The 16772-nt window shown below is 39.8% G+C and overlaps 1 protein-coding gene across 1 annotated transcript in view; it reads left to right on the top strand.

Annotated features, from left to right (window-relative positions):
* INSC (INSC, spindle orientation adaptor protein) overlaps positions 1 to 16772 on the top strand; it is a 121894-nt gene that overhangs the window by 15250 nt on the left and 89872 nt on the right. The window lies entirely within an intron of this gene.

Here is a 16772-nt window from a genome sequence, read left to right as displayed (position 1 = left end):
TGACAGATGCTGGTCGATATAGGCATATTCTTCTGGGACTTTGGCCCTAGCAGGGGAGACAGAATGCACTCGTGAGAGGTCACCAGTCAGTTACAAAGCCGAGCAGATCCTGGCAAGCCCAAGGTGAATGGTTCAGCACTTTAGGATTCTAGGTTCCCTGTGGTCTGGGGGTCAGAGTAAGCTTCCAGGAGGAGGCCACATCTAAGCTGAATTTTGATGGGTGAGGACAGCAAGCCAGTCCTGAAGAATAGCAGGGAACTTGCTCTGAAGCTTGAACGTAAGGGACATGTTGGACAGTAAAAAATGGTAATGACAGAAGACGTGAGGCGGGCTGGAAACAGGGTCTGAAGAGTCATGAGCACTAAGCTCAGGAATTCAGACCTGAGTTGAAAACCACTTGTGAAATAATAAGTTTTCAAGATGTTATAATGAGAGATGTGTTATAAGAGGCTGAAATTAACATTAGCATGAGAAGAGATGGGCTGGGGCCTGGGAGGCCAGCAAGAAGACAGTTGCCTGTGTAATAACCCTTCTTGGTCTATGGCCAACAGGGGCCCTGAAGTTGGGGTGACTGTTGGGGTGGCCCCAGATGTACAGTGGGCAGAGATGCAATAATGTGAGAGCTCTAATGGCTAACACAAGCAGTAGGTGATATGAATGGCTGTCTCTGGGACAAACCTCAGATGTCTGCTGTAACTTGAAGCCATCCTTGAGCAAAGAATGCAGGGCAGCCTGGGTTCTGGGCAGAGCAGAAAAGAGCTGGAGCTGACCTCTGGACATGAATGATGCTTTTAGAGGCTCCTGGGGAGGGGGATCATTGGATTGTAAAAACATTAGATTCAGAGTACGAGCTCATCTAATCCAGCCTTCTCTTCTTATAGAGGGGAAATTGGAAGCCCAGAAAAAGGACATAATTTGTCCAAGGCTGTATGGAGTGCTTGTGGCAGAGGAAGGTCAAGCATCTCATTTGCACTCATATTGGAGGAATTACTGTGTTTTATTTAATTTTGCATTTACATATCTTTTTCAATGGAAGAGGAAATTCTAAGAAGAAAATTGTTTTATTTATCTACTTCTCTATCATCTAGCTGGAGCCTGATGCAGAACAGATGCCCTCTTGACCTAGACTAAGGCTAATGTTAGACTGATTTCAGAGGGGACCAGATGTGGAATCAGAAAGAGCTGCCTGTGGAAGGGGTAGAGCCTAGCTCCGGATCTCTCCTGCACTTATATGGCCTGGTGACTATTTCTACCTCAATTACACTCACATCCCTTGGGAAAGGCTCACTAGGGGCCACACATATGAGTGAATAAAGGGGACTGCTGCCACAAAGGGGCCCGTTAAGAGGGAGAGGACACAGGTGTGGGTGAGAGGCTGGTGAGTCTTGTACCTGAGGCCACTGTGAGAGAGAAAGTCCTTGCCCAGCTCGAGAGAGAAGAGCAGCCCACAGTGTGCTTCACAGCCTCCAGATGGGCACTGAGATGCATATTTGGGATTTAAGTCTTGTTCTTGGTCTGGCTGAAGCTGGGTCCCTAGGTCTTTACTAGACCCACTTATTTGCTTCCCTGCTGTCCTGAGGAGCTGAATCTTGCTTCTTTAAGAATAGGTCCTGTTCTCTTCCCACAGCATGCAGTGGTTTGCAACTTAACAGCAGGATTTCAGATGGAATAATCCTTTTACATGCCTCTGTCCCCACATTCAAGATCTTAGTTGGGAGGGATGAGCTGAAAACAGTTTCCTAAAAAGTTAGAGGGATTTTGGGCTATAGTCTCTGCCAGCCCAAGTTGGGTCTGCATCAGTGCTAGATGGGTAATTTGTTCTTAAGCTCTTTGTCAACATGTCCAGTTTGTCTTGTGCTTTGGAGTTGGCAAAGGGATTTCCACATGGAGGAGAATAAGTTATACTCATAAGTAAACTGAACTTGTAGACACAGGAGAATAAGTGCCCCCAAGTTCATCATTCCTCAGTGAATGTCCTGGGAGAGGCAGTGGTGTTTGTTAAGGTAGCATTATGGACTAGGCCAGGTTCTGGATAGAACCTGAGAGAGAGGAAAGGAAGAACGTGGGTTCTAGTCTGGGTTCAGCCACAAATATGCTCTGTGACTTGAGCAAGTCATTTGTCCTCTCTGGGTCTCAGTCTCCTTTGTCATAACACACAGGGTTGAAAAAGACAATTCCTGAGAGCCTGTGCCCCTGTAACATTCCAGGTTTCCTGCTTATGTTATGCTAACAGGAGTTTTTGGTTTGGACCTTAACTTTCAGATTTCTGTCTTGGTTCCGGGCTCATTTTTCAATTTGCCCCAAATTCCCCCTTTATAGATTTATTTTTGGGGGGTAATTTAGGAGACTTATTTTTATAGATAATAGTGCATAATAAAATCCTCTTAATTTTATGACTTCATATAGAAATACAAAGCAATGTCATTTCCATTATTATATTTCAGTCTTTACAACAACTGTGCCAGATAATTGAAGATATATTATCTCCGCCCTGCATATGAACCATCCTTGCATCCCACAGACAAATCTCACTGGATCATTCAAACTGAATTCAAAACAGCACATTAAAAAGATTATATTCCAGATCTTAATTAACCTTCCCTTTTCAATTTTCAGAAACTTTTTCATTTTCAAAAACTTTTTCATCTCCTTGTCCCGGAGATGGGCTGGACTTTTGTCTGCAGAAGGGAGCTCTTAGAGCATCCCTCTAAGCTGTTTAACCCTCTAGCTGAGATCAGTTACATCTTTGCTTTGGGGCTAGAGGCAACCTCAGGGGCAGGATTACGTTGGCAAATGTCGCCATAAACAAAAAATTTTAAAAATAAAATAAAAAAAGAAGGAACTCTCCCCTCATATATCAGGCAGGGGCAACAGTGGACATCACCACCCCGTCACCTAATTCACTTTCTGCTTCTGGTCTGGGGTGTGTATGTGTGACTGTGTCTCTCTATTTTTCCCTCCTCTGTCATTAATCAAGTGTCCCCATTTTCTTTGGTTTACTTGGGGCTTGCTCTTCAGTTCTCTCAGTTTATTCCAGTTTATCCCACTATATTTACTATTTGAAAATAAGTCTAACTATCTAGCAGAAAAGTCCCCCTAATTTCTTTTTCTTTTTCAGGAATAATCTTGATTATACATTTCAGATTCAACTCATCAAGTCCTAGGAAAAAAATATCATGGGGATTTGATTGGAATCACACTGAATCTATAGATCAGTTTATGGTGAATTGGTATTTTCTTGACTAAATACATGAAATACCTCTTCATTTATTTTGACCTTTTAAAATATCTTTTAATAATACTTAAACTTTTAGAGACTTGCACATCTTAAGATTCATTTTTATATACCTTATATATTTTTGTTGCTCTTTTAATGTCCTCTTTCTAAATTTCACTTTATGTTTGTGCTGGTATCTAGGACTATATAGTACTTAACTTTTGTATATTCATTTCTTTAAGCCCCTTTAGAAATTAAAATAATTTATTTGTTAATACTTTTGGTGTTTTTTTTTTGACATTGACAATGAGTGTGATTTGCTAGTCCATGCTACATTTTTATAAGAATTAGAGAAAGAAACCATGTCTGGGAAAACACATACCCAGGAAGACTTCACTTGCCAAGTGGACTACAGGTTTGTGTCTGGTGGACTCAGCCCTGTGTAGGGTGTGTGGCTGGATGGGCACAGCAGAGGACGATTTCAGACTCCTCACTTCCTTGGCTGAGTGCTGTTGTGCACAGGCAGATGTGGCAACCCTATGAAAAATCATATCAACTGCAAATAATGACAGTTTTGTTTATTTCCACTCTTATACACTTTATTTCTTTCTACACTAGCTAAGATCTGTAACATAATAATGAATAGAAGTTGGTGGGAGCTGACATTTTTATTTTATTTCTGATCTCACAGGAAATGCTTTCAACATGTCATCATTATGTATGTCATTTCTGGCTTTTTTTTTTTAATTGCTCTTTAAGCAGTTTAAAGAACTTGTCTTGCTCAAAGTTTGCTAAAATGTTTTATTATGAAAGGCTGTTGAATTTTATAAAGTTATTTTTTTCCTCTATTGAGGTGATCATAAGTTTTTTCTTCTTTAGCCTATTAATGTAGTGAGTTTCGTTAATCTATTTTCTAATGCTAAGACAGCCATGTATTTTTAGGCTAAATGTAACTCGGCCATGATGTATTATGCCTTTCGTATATAGCTGGATTCTGTTTACTAATATTTTGTTCAGCATATTTTCATCTATGGTCATACATGAGATTGGCCTATAAATTTCCTTTCTCATGTTCTTGTTTAGTTTCAGTGTTAAAATTACGTCAGTCTCATAAAATGAAATGTGTTTTCTCTTTTCTTATTCTCTGACAGAGTTTGAGTGAAGTTTATCTTTCCTTCGAATGATAAAAACTCATCTGTAAACTTCTCTTTGCCTGGTGTTTTTCTTAAGGAAAGATTTTAAAGCATTGATTAATTTATTCACTGGTTATAGATCTATTTTTTCTTGAGCCAATTTTGATAAATTGCATTTTTCTAAGAATTTATCTAGTTTATTTATGATTTCGATGATATTGCATAATCTTTTATTTCTGCTGCATCTGTAGTAATAAATTCTTTTATTGCTAATATTATTTGTGTTTCCTTTTTACTTTTTGATCTTTTTTTCTGATCTTATGAGAGGTTTAGCTGTTTTATTTGTGTTTTCAAAACACTAACTTTAACTCTATTGATCATTTGTGTTTACATTTTGTTTTGTAAATTTATTCTTTGCTTGATGTTTGCTGCTACGTTGATGTTTTTCTTCTGTTATCTTTCTTTGGAATTCTTCTCTTCTTTTTAAAATTTCTTACGTTGTTGGAAGTTAGACATTCTTTTAATTTTCAGATTTTCTCATTTTCTAATTTAACACTAATTTTTGCTCTTAATTTTAGTTATCTGTATGCTATATGATTATTGTATATGTATTTTCATAATTATTCAGGTTTGTTTCTAATTTCTGTTACAATTTCTTCTTTGACCAATTATTTTTATGTTTAAAATATCAAAATGTATGAGGATATTTATATTGGGGTATAAATTGCCATGTATAGATGTATAGGAAACCAATTATTTGAAATTTGCTGAGGCTTGCATTAAGATCTAGACATTAAGATCTAGTCATTTTAAAAAGAATTCATGAGTCCTTGAAAAGAAAAGAATGTGTATTCCTGATAAATTGTGCCTTGTTCAGTTCATAAACATTAAATTTAACAATTATGCCACTCAGATCTTTTATATTTTTATAATTTTCTGCTTGACCTATTAATAAATGGCAGAATTATGTTAGAATATTCATCTATGATTCTGTACTTGTCCAAAGTTTGTTTTATAATATATAATACATTAGCATCAGAATTCTTTTGGTAAATATTTATATGGTATATTTCTCATGACCTTTAATTTTAAGCTGTTTTGGTTTTTTTGTTTGTTTTTTTGTTTTAGGGGTATTTCTATCTCACATGCTCTCCCTCCCTCTCTTTGTCTCTCTCTCTCTCATTCATGCTTTATAATCTTTGCTTATAAGTGTCTAGTTTAGTTCATCTCCCCTTACTGTAATTACTATTCTACATTGATACTCTCCTTTTCAGCTTTTCTTTCTTTCTTTCTTTCTTTCTTTCTTTCTTTCTTTCTTTCTTTCTTTCTTTCTTTCTTTCTTTTTCTTTCTTTATTATTCATTTATTTTCTCCCTCTAATAGATGAAGGGTAATGTGTATTTCTTTTTCTATGTATATTATTTTAGTTGGTTACCCTAGATATTACAGCATTAATAATAATCTAAAAAGGCTAAAGTTAATTTCATCTTTATTTCTTCCTCCCAAAATAAAAGAAACTTAAAATACTTGAACTTACTTTAGTCATCCCTTTCTGAATCTACTTACAATATATTAGATTTATTTTTTCCTTATCCCATAAATGAGGTATTATAATTGTTTCTTATAGTCAAAGTTTGTTTGAATTTACTCACATAGTTACATATAAGTTTGCTCATCATTTTTTCTTATATCTCAAACCTTCTATCTGGCATTACATTCTTTCTGACTAAAATAAATCCTTTAGAATTTCCTTTAGTGTGAGATTTTTACTTGTGAATATGCTTTCATTTCATTCTTATTCTTCAAAGAGAGTTTCTCTGGGTATAGAACTTTAGAACAATCATTTTCTGTAATTAGATAAGTTCTCATTGTCTGCTGACTTTTATCATTGCTATTAAGCCATCACCTGTTGATCTAATTTCTCTCTTTGGTGTTCTTTAGTCTTCTGAGTTGTCTCAGGTGTATCTTTTGTATTTTTCCTGCTCAGAATTCATTAAGATTCTGGATTTGAAAGTTGTTTTGCCTTTCAAAAATTCCGGGAAAATTTTCAGCCACTATTTCTTTGAATATCACTTTTTTTTTTTTTCTGTATTCTATCTCTTATCTCCCTTTGGAAATCTGATTAAATATTTGTTAGACTATTTTCTATTCCTTAGCTTTAATTCTCTCTTTTTTCTCTCCCTTTGTCTCTTTGAGCTGCATTTTGGATAATTTCTTTTGTTCTATCTTTTAATATGCCAATCCTTTCTTTAGCTGTGATTAATCTGTCCAAGGAATTTTTCATTTTAATTATTATATTTTTAATTTATAGAGTTTAATTTGATGCTTTCTCAAATCTTCTTGGCTGTATTTCATAGTCTTTGTTCCTTGAAAATGTTTCCAAGATTCTCTTTTATTTCTTGAAACTAAAGTCTTTAATTGAGTTTTTATTCCCCTTCACAGATAATGTGAGGCCACAAACCTATATGAAGGTCACATTGTGATCATTCATTCTTAAGAGAAATTTGAGTTCCCTTTACTCAGCACCAGAGTTGGGACAGACAACTTTTCTAATTCTTTCTCATTTACCCTTACACTGAGCTTCTGGTCTTCTAGACCCCTATTTGATTCTTTCCCTAGTCCCTAGGCTTTGTCTCTAGTCTGCCCTGCCCCATGCACACATGAAACAGAAGCTTAGGGAATGCAACATTAAGCAGATGTTCTCAGGGCAAAACTCTTTTCAACTCTTCCTTATTATCCCTGGCTCCTGTTTTTGCCTTCCTTTTGGGCTCTTCACAGCTCATTTGTACCAACTCAGTGATGCATTTAAAAAAACATTAAGAACATCTTTATCAATCCTTTAAAATTATTCTTATGAAATATTCCTGAACATAGAATTTCTGTGTGAGCTTTCTCTATAAGAAGAATCAATTGTCAAGTAAAAATCAGGAGCTAAAAAAATAGTGGCATGGTATGGAGTTCCTGAAAGAGAGGGTATAGTCTTTATCATCTCTCAACTTACTAGCTATGTACCTCAGCCAATTACTGAATCTCTCTAGGTCTTCATTTCAACACTTTTTAAAATGGGGATAATAGTAGTATTAATTGTTTTGGGTTTTTTGAGAAATTATTTATATGAAGAACTTAGAAGAACGCTTGGCACACAGTGCTCAATAATACCTTTCACTAAATTTAAGATTCCGTAGATTGTAAGATGTCCTTTTACTTCATAGGAAAGAAAATATGCTTCAGTTAAACTACAAATCAATGCCAAGATGCTGTTGACTGAAACATACATCCTAATTTCGGTCGTTCAAATACAAAAAAAAAAATGCATCTTAGAACAACCTGACTATAGTAAATTTTAGCTGTTATTATAAATGGTGCATATGAGCTGAGGAAGCATTGGCTGAGAAACAGAATCTTAGTCTCAGAACTGATAGGACTTTAAATGTTTGTAGGTATCTATTTCACGCCACCGTCACCTTATCAACTTCTGGACCTCAGCTGTACTGTGCAAGAATTAGAGTCAGTGTCCAGAGGGCTGTCAGTAGACAGAAACATTATCCCACCTTCTCCTTCAGGACTGAGAAAGAAGAGAAAAGGAACTTATATTTATTAAGAGACTTCAGTGTCTAGCATCCCTATGGGTGCCTTAAATATAGCATTTACTTCAATCCTTACAATTAGTCAGGTTAATTAAGATTAGTTCTAACAAACAACCCCCCAAATATTAGTGGCTTAGCACATTATGCTGATTTCTTGCTTACTCCACAGACTGTTGTGGGTTGGATGGCTCTATTTCAAACTAGGATTCAATACTCATCTTCTTCTATCTTTTGGCCTTGCCATATTGTCGTTTTCCAGCTGCTCTGGCATCACTCAGTAGGCAGAAAGAGAAAGAGGGAGGGGCCAAGGAAAAAAGCATACCTTCCATCACAATAGAATTTTAAATTGTTCAAGACCTCACAGTTTTATTTATTCCTAGGTAACTTTTAGAAGTTACTCTAGGTTAGATTGGCTAGAGAAAGCCTCCCAGATGAGGTAAGATTAGAGATGAATCCTAAAACACTGGTATTACCTGGAGATAGAAAAAGAGAATCGAGGAGATTTCAGTCAGGATGTGCTGGGGTGCCGTGACCAATGCACAGAAGGATGAAAGGACAAGATTTTTGGAGAATCATAGAATACTCTGTTGGGGATTGATCCACATTTATTGAGCTCATATACTGTGTTAGACACCATGCAATGTACTGTTTGGATGCTACTGTGACATATGACATACTAGACATAAATGAGCCTTGATAAGACAGCTTTCTGTGAAAGGCCTGTTTTTCAGGTCTGACCCATTCTGTATTCCAATTAATTAACTCAGATGGTTATACATTAACCATGTGGTCCATGTACCTGACACCATGCCCCAATGTAAAAGATTTTTTTATCTGAGAATGTTATGACAGTGACAGTAAAATTTGTTGAGATTGATCGTGTGCTCACACTTTGGGTTATTCTATTTACATACAGTGACCCTAGAATGGGTTCTTGTTCTCTGTCTTTGGTTCCTTTTCATTTGTGAGCTGATGAGAACCTCTCATCGGTGTGCCTGAGCCCAGGTTCTGGTTTGGTCTGGATTCTCCTTTGAATGCCCCTTAATTCTTAGGTCATGCGGGATATGAGTGGGATGCTAATTATTTCTTCAGGGCCAATATTACTAATCACAGAAAATGTCTTAGTGTTGTTATTTGTGCCTATTCAAAGTGTGGCCTTTACGTACTTGATTTTTATCAAATCTCTCCTATGGAAGGGTTTTCTTCTCAATGTATTTAATTTTTCTGCTTTTTAATCCCCTTTAGTGGGAAGCAGCTCTTTGGACCTGAGATTTGGATCTTTCATTTGGCACAAAGATGGATATCATAAGACTTCCTGTGTAACACCATTAACTAGTACCCTGGGTCAAACTAGCTTATGGTATTATTTGCTCATGTAGGTATCAGGCAAGACACATGATCTTATTGATTCTAACAACCTGAGAATAGGTTCTTTTCCTGTTTTCAGATGAAGAGGATAAAGGTCAGAGAGGCCCAGTAAGAGGCAGAACTGGGATTAGAATCCCAATCCTGAATTTTGGATTTCCATGAGCTTATCATGCTACTTTCCAAATGTTATTGAGCAAACTCCATTTTGGAGGATTTGAGAAGGAAATAATATCAGAGAATAAGGTTGGATTATTGTGGTTGTTGATGTAGCACTATCATCTGCTCGTGGCTTTAGAAATAAGAGAAAATTATATTTATGAAACTACAAACATTGTATAGTTCTCTGTCTGGTGTTTGCTTTCCCAAGGGTATATAGACCCCCCTCAACCTGGGTCCTCATCATGACTCAGAGAGGGAAATAGCTTGCCCAGCATGACCTCTGATAGTGATTTATGAAACAGGATGTATCCAAATTTTCACCACATTGGAGCTATTCAATTTTCTCTAATGGCCCTTATCTGAGAATTATGTCTATTCATGGCAGCCACAACCAGTAAGTCATTAGCTTAAAGTATACTTATTGTTAATTTTAACACCCTGGGACCCGGGCCCAGTGAGAGAGGGCTCTCACTTTTGCAAATCAAAGCTGAGGAACATTCGAGCAATTGGCTAACATTTACACTGGGTAAAGTTAGAAAGTAAAAGGGAATAATTTAAAAGTCAACAAGTAAAAAGCAGTTGACTAGCTGGACATAGGTCGAGAGGTTGCAGAGTGGCCTTCATCTGGCTGCCTCCCTATTGCTAGGCACTGTCCTCACCAAAAGAGAAACAGAACCAATCTTTATATTGAGCATCCTCGTGTGCCAGGTACTTTACATATGTGATCTCACTGATCCTTACAGAGTGCCATGAGGAAGGAACAATTACTTCCATTTTATCCTTTATTAATCCTTTAAAATTCTTCTTGAACTTGAGCAGGGCTGAGGTCTAGGTGGGCCCCTGTCCCTTATGCACAGTCCTAATGGGCCATCCAAACAGGGTTTTCAGAGTTTGCAGGACAAAGGCCAGCTCTGTGGATTCTCAAGTCTGCTCTGCCTACTTGCTGGGCTCTGTCGCTTGGCAGCTGTGAGGGGCCATTGGGGCTTCCTCCAGGGAGCCAGAGCTCTCTATATTTCATGAGGCTGGGTCCATTCAGCAGGGCTGGGTGATCGCTTGCTTGTTTTCTTGCACCTCCCCTGGGAATGAGGGTTCTTAAAGTATCTGATTGCTATAGGATGCTGGTCACCATAGCTAGCAATACTGAAATATCTCTGATGACTATTGCCACCCTCCTACGGGTCAAACAGAGGCCCAGAGTGGGGGTAAGGAGGGAGGCTCATTGTTATTACTCCCCAAAGCTCATTGCAGCCCTCCCTCCCACCCCCAAGTCTCCACCTCTCCAGCCCCAGGCTTTTGTGGTCCCGTGGGAGTTTGCATCTTTCTCTTAAATGAATCCCTGCCACTGGTCTCACTCCCTGAAGTCCATCCACTCTACTGGTCATGGTGGGAGCTGAAATTCTACTCCGATCACTTTCCTCCCCTGCTCAAACACCTTCAATGGCTCCCTACCACCCACAGCACAGAGTAGAGTCCAAAGAACCAAATTCATGTGCAGGGCCACAGAGATACCTTCTCTTTAACTCCCTGGGAGATATCTGGGTCCCTGAATATTTGCTACATTTTCTGGTCTCCTGGCCATGGTTCACACTATTCTCCTGGCACTGAATATCCTCGTCCCATCTTTAGCTGGCAAAATCCCACCTTGCATTTAAGGCCAGTTCAGACGTTACCTCCTCTAAGAAGTCTGCCCTACTCCCCCAGCTTAAACTGACCACTCCTTTTTCTGCATTCTCGTGTCACTGGGATAGTTTCCTCTAAACTCCACCACCAGCCCAGCATGCTCCAGCCTTCTAGAAACACTTCCATGCTCATGATCCTGTGCCTTTCACGTGCTCTTCCCTCTGCCTGCATTCTCTTCCTTCCAGCCCCTTCTCCTTCCTCTATTTCCACATTCTTTCAAGTGTCAGCTTTGGGATCACGTCCTGAGAAACTTTCCCTGACCCCTTTTCCCTACTTTCCGTTCTTACCTAGTACTGCTCGAAAGCTGTCTGGACCTCCCGTAGCATCCCCTTGGTTACCCGTTATTGCAATTTTCATGCAGCATCAGGACTGTTTGTTGACCCATCTGCCTGTTTGGGGAACCTAATGAACACAGAACTCGGGGTGGAGAGGGAGGCTGCCCAGCTGGGTATGGCCAGTCAGTGGGGACTACAGTGAATGTTAGGATGCAGAGCCCTTGCTAGGAAGCATGTATAGTTAGTTGCACAAGGCCCTCACACAGTCGTCTCACTGAGTACTCATAACATGTGATAAAATAGGTGTCTCTGTCTCCCACTACCAGTGAGGCAGTTGAAGTTCCTTCAACAAGAACCTATCCAGTCAGTCAGCAAGTGTTTATTGAGCCGATCGTTACGTACCAGGCACTGTACCAGGAAGGGAGCTAGGGGGATACAGCAGTGAGCAGGACAGACCTCTAGTCTCTGCCCCTGCGACCCTCAGGGGAGAAAGACATTAAACTACTAATTTTACAGTTAATTGTTTAATCACAATTGTGGTAAATTCTATGGGAGGAGAAATAGAGAGTGAGGAGGAGACCCTATAATGAGGGACTTAAAGTATCACGTAATGAGGGACCAAATCCCCAGGTCTCATTCCACCCACACCCACACGACTGCATCCTACCTAGCACTTCCGCCCGGAGCTTAACTGCTTTCCACAATATTTACTGTCCTGCCCCTGTTGACAGCCCTAATGGGTTCTGCCGATTAAACAATCCCAGCTGTGCCTTCAGCTGTACTCAGATTGGCCCATTAGACAACGGCAAAAACTGCCCTTGCTCCTGGTTCTAATTGAATAATTTACTGTAAATAGCCTCTATTTCCTCCAGAGACCAGGCTAGCTTGTTAGCCAAATGGAGGTGAGCAAGGGCTGCCTCTAATGGGGTGCAGGAGAGAAATGAGCTGTCCAAATGAGCAGTCGTCCCAGCAGGCATTGAATTAAATCAGAGACAGTTAAGGCTTCAAGTTTTTCTTGTGAACTAGCCCTCCCGATGGGCTCTGTAGCCAAGAGCCCTGCAGAACCAAAGCTGCAGGTTCTGGAGTGGGACTTCCAATGAATTAAGAAGGCCCCTGGGGTGGCTGGGAGATGGTGGAGTTGCCTCTTTCCTGCTCCCTCCTGCATGTATCTTTCTCGCCTCTTTCATGAGCAAGGTAGCATCTCTGTCCTGAGATATACGTCTCAACTTCTTCCATGAGGAAGGACACTCCCTATTTGAGGCTGCCATGTGCCAAGTATGTGATATGATACAATATGATATAATATGATATTATGTTCTATTATCTATCAGGGACTTTCGTGAGTGATCTCATCTTAATCCTCATGAAGCTCCTGGGAGGCTTCATGAGGATTAAGATGAGATCACTCACGAAATTGAGTGTCTCCCACTACCAGCGAGGCAGTTGAAGTTCCTTCAACAAGAACCTATCCAGTCAGTCAGCAAGTGTTTATTGAGCTGATTTGATTGAGTAAAACACCTTCACAGGGTTAATGATTTTCCCAAGACCATGTACTAATGAGGCACAGAGTCGAGATCTGAATCCAGATCTGTTGGACTCCAAAATTTAAGTTTATTTTGCAATACTAGTGAGGACAGATAGCATGGAGCAAAGGGGATACCTTGAATCCATTCTTGGCTTCCTGATATGCTGTGTTGCTTTGGAGGAGTTCTACTCTGAGTCTCTGCTCAACAGGAGGAGTCCAGCTTCGGGCAGAGAGAGGGCACAGCTGCAAGGGCGACAGGCCATGGGGACTTCCCTGAGGGTTGCATGCTCAAAACGGACCTCTCTATAAAGCTAATGACACTGTAAGCTTTAGCTGGGACTGTGGTGTCCCTTCTCCTGAACCCTTTAGAGTCCATAATTCTGTCCATATGACTCTCGCCAATGGAACTGACAAATGAGGAGCAGAAGAGATGCCCTTGCTGTCTGTGCCCCTCTTTATTCTACCATTTGGGTGCAGTTTTTGTGATTTGCTTCATTTTTCTAAGGACTGTTCTTCTGTCCTCTGGCTGTATCACTGAGTGCTGGCCCTAGATGAAGCTGGAGGGCTCACAGCCTGGGAGTTGGGAGCAGTGGGAGGTGCTGCTGAGGGCAAAAAGAGCTCTGTGTCTGTGAAGGGTAGGGGCCGGGTGTCACCACCATGGAATGGAGTCAGGCTGCCTGTTAGCAAGTGCTGGACACGTGTCAATTGTTTGTTGCTTTCATCATCTTCATTCGTTCTAGCACCTCCCCTCCAATCGTAAAACCTGGATACAAGTCCTTCATCACCTACTAGCTGTGCATTCTTGGGTAATGGATATACTTCCATTGAATTTCAGAGGTCTCATTTGTAGCAAGGGGATGATGATAGTATTAAATGAATTATACTATATGAAGCATTTAGAACAGGGCCAGACGCATTGTATACACTCAATAAATATTAGTTATCATTATTATTATTATTTTTAGAGGTACTTTATAAACATCAGCTGTGTTAAACTCTTGATATTTTACCTTACAGATATTATCTTTTCTGTTTCTCATTTCCAGTGAATATGAGCTGCGGCTCCTCCAAGAGCTAATCTGAATCACAATCCCGGCTTCTGCTGTACAGGTCATTGTGTAGGGTCCTGTGCCCAGTTTCACATGGAGCAAGATATGATTTCAGACATCAAAGAGTCTTGTCCCATTGTCGAAAAGAGGCAGCAAAAATAATACAGTTTGAGAATAGGGCAATGATTCATATATAGCCCAGACGTCACCAAGAGGCCTTCCCAGCCTCTGGCAACACATGTGATCACATGAAACAAAGTTTTGTTAGCTGGCAACCTCCACCAGCATAACTACTGGCAAGCTATGGATAAACAAGGACCTCTCCTTAGGGTGCTTTAACATAATCAAGATATGTTTAGGTTTATTGCATTCACCTCAGCTAAGAGCCCCGTGGTCCCTAACAAAAAGGAAACAGATTATTTGGGTGTGACTTGTTCCTGCTGTGCCCTAGCCGTCTTCTTGTGCTCACTGCTTAAGCTGATCAGTGACTGAGAATCTGTTCTAGAATTTCATTGTCACCAAGCTGTGTTTCTGGAATCTACCTGTTAGTAATTCAGATCATCTGCTTGCATCCAGGCTTCTGTTCGTGACAGCTCTCCCCTTCTCTGGGTCCTTCAAATAAATACGACTCGATTGGATCCAGAGGTTCCTCCGATAACCTAGGGCATGCTTCACCTCATCACAGAATCTTAACTGGCTCACACTTTAAAGGACCTTGAACTTCTTTATTATCTCTGTCTCCTTACCGGCCTTAAGCTTTAATTTTCTCTTCAGCAGTATTTCTCTGCATCTTTTCTTCTTCATGATAAAGATGGAGGTAAAATAAGATCTGTTGTTCACTGCGCTCTGAATACATCATCGCATCCACTCAGAGAAGTTAGTTGCCCTTTTTGGTTCTTTAGTCAAACATATTAAAAAGGAAACAGATACCTCATTTTATTATTTCTAAGCTTTTCTTTTGCGCCATACATTTCAGGCTGCTGATTCACTGGGTTCCCAAAATATACTTTTTCGATAATGATAGAAATAACAATGCTGATGCTACTGACACACCACTGTCATTTTGCTAGGTGCTTCTTTTGCTTTATCTCATTTTCTGCATCTTCCTTAACTGATCATGGGGTTGAGCACACAACAGACTCATAGGACATAATAATAATAATAACAGCTTCTATTTATTTAGCTCTGATCCTGGCCTGACACTTCCATATTCCTTATCTCATGTCATTGTTACAAAGTTCTGTAAAATAGATATTATTAGTCTCAGTTGCAGATGAAGAATTAGAATTCAACATAAAGGTATTAAAAATTCATTCCACTCATTTTTTCAACAGGCACACAGAGTGCTTTGCTAAGTGTCCAGCTCTTTGCTCAGTGCCAGGAATACAAGTGGTTCCTGCTCTCAAGGGACTCAAAGCCTGATGGGGTCCACAGACAAGGAAAGTGGCAGTGAGTGTCTGGAATTATCTAAAGCCCTAGTTTATTCTGGGCTCCTGCCTCTCCATACTTTTCAGATTGACACATTTATTTTTCATTCTCAGCCTCATAAGGAGTACTTTATGTCCAGCCACATCACTATTAAAGTCCTCTTCTGTTCTTATAAGGGCCACTTATAATCATGGAGTAAGAGTTTAATTTTACTGAGCTTATCTTGCCCTCCTTCGCTGTATCTTTCCACAAGTTCGTACATGTGTTTTCTCTGAATGTCTTGAAATCTGCTGTCCTCAAGCTCAAGGCATGCCTGGTGACAGCCAACCCTCTCGTTTATCACTCTACCCAGGCATCAGTGACAGAATCTTTACTTTCCTAAAGGAGGGCTTCTTTATCGACTTAAAGAAAAAGTTGGCAGAGAAGCAGGAATGGAGAATGAACAAAGCAAGGTAGAAGGAGACAAACAGGTGGGCAGCTGGTTTTATGGAGGAAAAGGTTGCTATTGTCTTGATCCAACCTATGAAGCACAGGCAAGCCAAATGTCTCCTTGGTGCTGGGATCGGAACCCTTGGTTCACCTTTATCGGTTAGGCTGCTGTTGTCTGTACAGAGCCAAAATCCTCACTTAAACAGCAAGAACATTATTATTTTACATAATAGGAAGCCTAGAAGTGGGCCTTGCTCTAGGGTTGGTTGATTCAGTGGTTCAGTGATCAAGGACCCAGATTTTTTTTCTCTGTGTGCCAGCTTTCTTCTCTAGCTAGGTCCTCCCTTGATTGTAAGGTGGTCTCTAGTAGTAATGAAATAATATGCTTCCTTGTTCAGCTCTAATGGGAGAGATACTGTTTCACCTTGTGGCTCACAGTTAGGAGAAAGAAAATTTTTACTAGAAGCAATCCTGTCATGGCTCATTGGTCTGAATTGAGTCATATGCCTATTCCTGAACTAATTACTGGCAGTTTGGGTGAAATTATGTCATGTGAAGTGGAATAGATTTGGGCAAGCAACCATCATGCCCATTACAGAATCACATTTTCCAGGCATAATCAAAGTGAATAACCCAGTACTGTGATGGTATATAGTTACAAAATTAGCATGTAGGGTTGCCAGATTTAGCAAATAATACAGGAAGCCCAGTTAAATGTGCATTTAGATACTTTTTAAGTATCTGAAACCATAGATGCTTTTTAAGTATAAGTTTTTCCCATGCATTATTTGCTGGTCTGTGTGTACCAATATTTGGTACAAAGCAAAATGAGTCAGGGACATATTCGACATTGAGAGATAAAAGATTGTAGGATTCATAGTGGGCTAAGCGCTTAGAACCAAGATCAAATATGAGTTCTGCAT

The sequence above is a fragment of the Pteropus vampyrus genome, unplaced genomic scaffold, assembly GCF_000151845.1.
Source record: "Pteropus vampyrus isolate Shadow unplaced genomic scaffold, Pvam_2.0 Scaffold575, whole genome shotgun sequence".
NCBI lineage: Eukaryota > Metazoa > Chordata > Mammalia > Chiroptera > Pteropodidae > Pteropus > Pteropus vampyrus.
Note: the sequence above shows the minus strand (reverse complement) of the source record. Positions and strands in the feature narration are given on the sequence as shown.